Below are 6,000 nucleotides of genomic sequence, written 5' to 3'. Positions count from 1 at the left end.
CCCCTGTCACTTTTCAAGCACACACATGCCATTTAGATCCCCACCCACCGAAAGGCAGGCATGACATGTTGTGTGAGCACAGTCACTTGAGGCCACTGCTACAGCTAATAAAGTTATTACAGATCATAGAAATAACCACATGTAGAAGTCTCCACCTTTACTTGCACCCTCTTTTTAAAGATGTGTAAAAATTATCTTTACATAATCTTGTGATGAAGCAAACCCCCCTGCTGCTAGTACAGTTTAAAAGCCAGTTTTTTTCAACATAGCAGTGCGTAGTACAGAGAGAGGATTTTGGGTATTTCTGAAGACTGATGTGGCCCAGGAATAAGGGTGAGTTTGTGTACCTGGAAAATGTTTCCCATTAATTTGGCCATATATTTTGAATCGTTATCCTGTTGAAGGACGCCACAAGATTTGCATTTACTGATACCATGAGTTATTAGTATCATATACTTGAACAAGGTTCACAAGAGCTTTGTATGGGAAACTGACCTACGGTATCACAGATCTTTGTGTAGCACCAAGTACAGATACTTATCCATGATCTGTTTTAAATCCAGAACCACCCAGAGAGGTTCTGAAAAGCTCTGCCTTATGTTTAACCAAAGTTCCTGGCTTAGTTAAAGTTCCAGTAGTGTTTTTCTAACTGAAATGTTTACAATTGTGTGAGTGACAAAAGTAAACAACCCATTAGCCTATAACTTGCACAATAGTACAATATAATGGCTGTTTTATTTGTGTACACATATTTTGGCAGTTTTTGTTAAATTTTCTTATATATATCTCTAGATTTTTTTCCTAAGACCCCTAGTAAGTCATTGCCACAAGGTTCTGCAGCAGTGAGCTATGGAGTTTGTTTATTGCCTTCCTCCCTCACCATTCTTCTTTGTGGTGTCAAGATAAACTCAATCCTGGCTGGTTTGTCACAGTGCCAGTCGTATAAAACTTGCCACAGTTATTAGCCCTGTTGCTTTGCAGCAGGAAGGTCGTAGGTTTAAATCCCAGCCAGAGACATTCTGAATGGGGTGTGCATGTTTTTTGTGCATGAGTGGATCCTCTCAGTACTCTGACTTCCTCCCACAGACCGAAAATATGCCTTTTATAGTCATTGGCTCTGGGCTAGCCTTAGGTCTGAGGTTGTGTGTGTGCTTATGTTCATATGATTGTCTGTCTCTGTGTTGCCCCGCGATAAACTGGCAGTGGCAATCTATTGACGGTCTACAATGTTTTTAATCCAATGACGGCTCCAGATAGGCATCAGCCTACGGCATCAATATAGAAAATGGATGGATTGATTTGAAGCAGACATGGGCAACTTTAGCCAAACTGATCTCCAGTGATATGTTCTCTTTCCTTTTCTATTTTAAAGAGTGAATAAAAGAAATGTGCCTCTGTTCCACATCATTCAAGATCATAGAAATTGGAAGTCAAGGGTTAGTTTCTTCACATTTTGATCAAACTAAAGTAGTAAGCAAGTGTAAGCTTAAAATAAGACACATTTATTTAAAGGAAAACAGCATTTATGTTACTTTGTCAGTATAAATTGAGCTACAGCTGCTTTACAGATTCTGTTATGCACGACATATCACACATCCGTAAAAACATCATTGCCTCGTTCTTCTCACCGTTATTCACACGTCAAACCAGCAGCAGCTCTAAGCATCATCATGATACATCAGTATGAGCTGCTTCAGTCTCAAGTGCAAAAGGACACAGGGTATTCCAGTATGTTCCTATATCTCTGCTGCTACTTAATTCTGCTATTTAATCTCACTTATATCGCCCCCAAAGGGAAGTATCTCTCTTTACATGAAATAGTACACTGAAGCACATTTACATTTTTGAATTTGCCTTTCCCTCCAGCAACCGCGGCGGTAAAAACTTCTTAATGCGCCGTCCCTGAAGACATTTTTCTTAAGTACTTCCCAGCAGTTGTTGCTCAAGGGTATTTGTTCAAGTTCTTTTCAAAATTTCAAACGCAATTTAAATAATTATATGTTTCCAGTATTTGCTCGAGCTGAAGATATATACATATTTATTATTTCTTTAACTGACAATTCAAATAGATACATTCCATGCTATTGGGACGATGAAAGGGAAACACTCTGACTTCTTAAAGCTTGCTCTGTTAAAAACAGCCACCTTGCACACTCAGATTCAAAATAATTCATGCCCCGAAGGCAGAGAGGGGTTATATATAGGTGAAAAAGTGTTATTAGGTAATCATTCAGAAATGTCTCTGAACATCAGCCGTCAGGTTAGGTGGAGGGGAAGTAGTTCAAGGGCAAACTGAGGTTTGTGAGATGAGGAAAGGTTTTTAGGCAAAACGCTTCAAGGCTTTTTAATGGTTGTTAATGAATGCAAAGTATTATGGAAGATTCAACAACCTCAACCCTAAATAAACTCTTCAATTTTTCAATTTGTGTTAAGAGAACCGTATTGGGTGCAGGATGTTTATGTGGATATAATTTTTTGCATTTTCTTCAAAAAGAAAATCAATGTGACTGTAATTTTGCGGCGTCATGTCTCCATTTACTTACAGTGCTGGATTTCTTGGCAGAGATTTACGTTGTCTGTTTTGAGATTTCTTCTTAGCTGGATCTGAAAGGATTCTCCTTTTATTTGTCATTTTTGTTGCCTTTTGCTTTTTGTTCTCCCTCAGTTTCTCTTTCTTTTTCTTTTATTCCAAAAAAAAGGTATGCCTGATCCAGTGAGTATGTGTTTAGCTGTCACCCTCCACTAGAAAGATGTACTGCTGCCAGTAACTTTGTATTTCTTCCATAGAAAGTTCAGTTGATCCTGTGATTAACCACTGAGCTGTATATCGTTTCTTGGACAGGCTCACATCAAAAATCCTTTGGGACCTCTCACCAAAACCTTGCTCAGGATGAGGGATTGCTGCAAACTCAGTGACTCAAGCAGTTGGGTTTCCTTGTAGAAAACTTTTTTGCTAATCGAAATGATAAACCAAACTGAAAGACTGAAAGTCTCCTATGTGATCTCATAAGGCTTCCTGAGTCTGAGCAGGACTGGAAGCAGCCACGGTCATCACTCTCCTCCCAGCGCAGTAATCAAAGTACAAGGATGACAGTTAGCAGTGATACTTACCTCTGGGGACTCTGTGGCTTTGCTGTGAGGAAGGCAACATCAGCACTTATGAGTGATAGGCTCGACTGTGTCTGTGCAGAATTGGACATCAGAGCTGCTAAGGTGCATTGACCACTCAAGCAGATGCCCTGCTTGTGCAGCAAATCTCATCTGGGATTTTCTTTCGAAATGTCAATATCTCAACATCAAAATACTGCGTGTAGTAAAAAAGACGCTGAGTACTGGATTTCTGGTGTCGGTGCTTGGAAATGCGCTTTCACCCCAGACCCTGTAGTTTGGGTGAGTTCTGCTACGTGGATGTTACACAGATCTGTGTGCCTCTGCAAATTTCTCATCCAGCTGGGGAGAGTCGTATCCAGCTATCATCTTTTTTACAAGGAAAGCAACACCTCAGCTGTATCTGTCAGAGCACGGCTTCCTTCAATGTGCAAATGCATCACCAGTGAGACAAACACAAAGTCCAGAAAAAATGCTGTCAAACGTGCTCTGAACCTTTATAAATATGCCCATTACGTCTAAACAGCATTGCATAACCAAGAAATAGCAAACATTTATGAACTGAGGAAACTGGTGGGTTACAGAAAGTTTGTTGTATGGTGGCACATTCCAACCAATAATGTCAACGCTTTACAAAAGGTCTGTGCTAACTTTGCTGTAATTTTTGCCAATTCATCTTTGCGATTCAGCTTCAAGCTCAGTTGTTTTGGATGGAGTATCTCTGTGAATGTGTGTTTTCAAGTCTTGCCACTGAATCTAAAATTGGGTGTAGGTCTGGACTTGAGCTGGGCCATTCAAACTCATAAATATGCTTTGATCTAAACCAGTCCATTGGTGAACCAGTGGTGAACAGTGGGTCTGTTTCAACAACAGCTTTCTCATTGTCCCTCACATGTGAACTGTGGATTTCTACAGCTCATCTAGTTGCCAATGGAGACTTTCATTGGTTTTCTGATTAATAATTCCCTTGCCAAACATGTCGGCTCACATGGATGATGCCCCGTATGGAACTGCAGCTGCAGTGCCCAACGAGATATTCAGAGCTTGAGATATTGTTTTATCGCTTAGCCCTGCTTTAAGTTTTTCCATAGTTTTATCTTTTGATCTGTCTGTTTTCAGGATGTTGTTTGTTCACTAATGTTTCATAGAAAACTCCTGATGCCTTCACAGAACAGCAGAATTTGTAGCGCAGTGGGCTGAATGCAAATGTGCTCCATACTTTTTGCGTTTTATGTTTGTAAAATATCTACATCATTTTCTTTTCGCTTCATGACTACACGTAAGATTCCAGAAATGCTTGCTGTAAAAAAGAAGTTTCTATAAAGCGTGACTATGCGTGACTTTTTTGAGTCAAATTTCTACTTTGAGCATAACAAACCAAGAAAAAGCTTTCAGTTTTAATGAAAAGAAAATGGGATTCACCGTTCCTCTTGCAAGCAACACCTTAATACGGAGTCCCATTAGCGCCAAATGAGGATGACTTATTCAACCTGAAAAGAGTAACACCCCGCTGTCCTCGGGGTGACAAAAATGATCTCATTTGAGGAAACTCATCTGCTTATGTGGCACAATAATGACTCTGGATGAGCTACCTTTTGAGACTTCACTTTAACATATATGCCATTATTACTCGTTCATTACTTTGGGGGATTCTGGCAGTGACGGATGATGTATGGCCTAATTGTTGGAGAAGCCGCTGTAGGTGTCTGGATCCTGTTGAAATGTTAGGAACAGATGCCAAGACCTCAGGCTCCTGGGTCTATATGGGAGACATATTATTCCCTGCAGCCAGCGCTTTCAAAGAAGAATGTGCTACCTCTTTAGACAGAATACAAGATCAGGTCTGAGAAACAAGAATTATGCATTTAGCATGCCTTTTCAGATAAAATTAGCACAGTGCAAAGGGAAAAAGCCTGCAAACAGGGCTGCACCTGAGCTAGTAATCGTCTATTATTCAGCATGTGCAGATGTGAATATTCACACTGGTGGACACTTTCCATTTGTGTAAATGCATGCACCCCCCCACCCCCTCCGCTCCCTCTAGCTAATGGAGTCAGTAGGAAGAGGCAGCACATTTTTTTTGTCAGAATTTGAGGACACGTCAAACATGTGAATTGCCATCTGGAAATTGGCTGCAGCGCTGCTCTTTCCAAACCTCCAGGTGACACAAAGGATCTGCTCAGCAATGCAAATGAGCGGGGAGGAGTGTCCATCGAAGCTGCTCAGAGGGATGGATACGAGGCCAAGAACATTTCATTTTAATGTCTCCAATACTCTTTTCTTCACAAGATTGGACACACCGAAGTTGCCCCTGGCTGCTTGTGCAAATGTTCAGCATAGAATTAAAGCTATTTTTAACACATGCAAACACTGTCTGAAGGCATGTTGGTGTTAAAAGAGCACAAACACAAACGACATCTTCTCAGAATATGTTTTCACCTTCTTATCAACTCGGAGAGAAACACCTCCACCGAGTATTTTATAATCCCTCTAATCCCCCGCCCCAGGCAGCATGCCAGGTACGTGTAGTTAGATCTGCACTGAGACAGCCAGATTCACCCTCAGATACAGTAAACTGGGACAACATGATGAATAGATAATAAAGGCACCCAGGAGACGGAGCTATCCGGGTTAACTCCGCCGTGTAAAGGCACCATTTGTAACGATGGCTGGAATGGAAGTGAGCAAAGCTAACCGGGCTCCAAAGTGACCAAATCAGTCGTGACTTTGCTGATGCAGCAGATGGGAAGTACAAACCAATTGTGGCTGTGACAACAACAAAGCAGGGTGATGAAGTACCGCGAAGCAACCAATCTGGGTCTCACCTGCTTACTGCCACAGAACACCGAGCCTCGCACAGAAACGATTGAACAATCAGTACAGCTTTACTCC

Source organism: Poecilia reticulata, chromosome 17 (genome assembly GCF_904066995.2).
Source record: "Poecilia reticulata chromosome 17, P_reticulata-male-v2, whole genome shotgun sequence".
Lineage (NCBI taxonomy): Eukaryota > Metazoa > Chordata > Actinopteri > Cyprinodontiformes > Poeciliidae > Poecilia > Poecilia reticulata.
Note: the sequence above shows the minus strand (reverse complement) of the source record.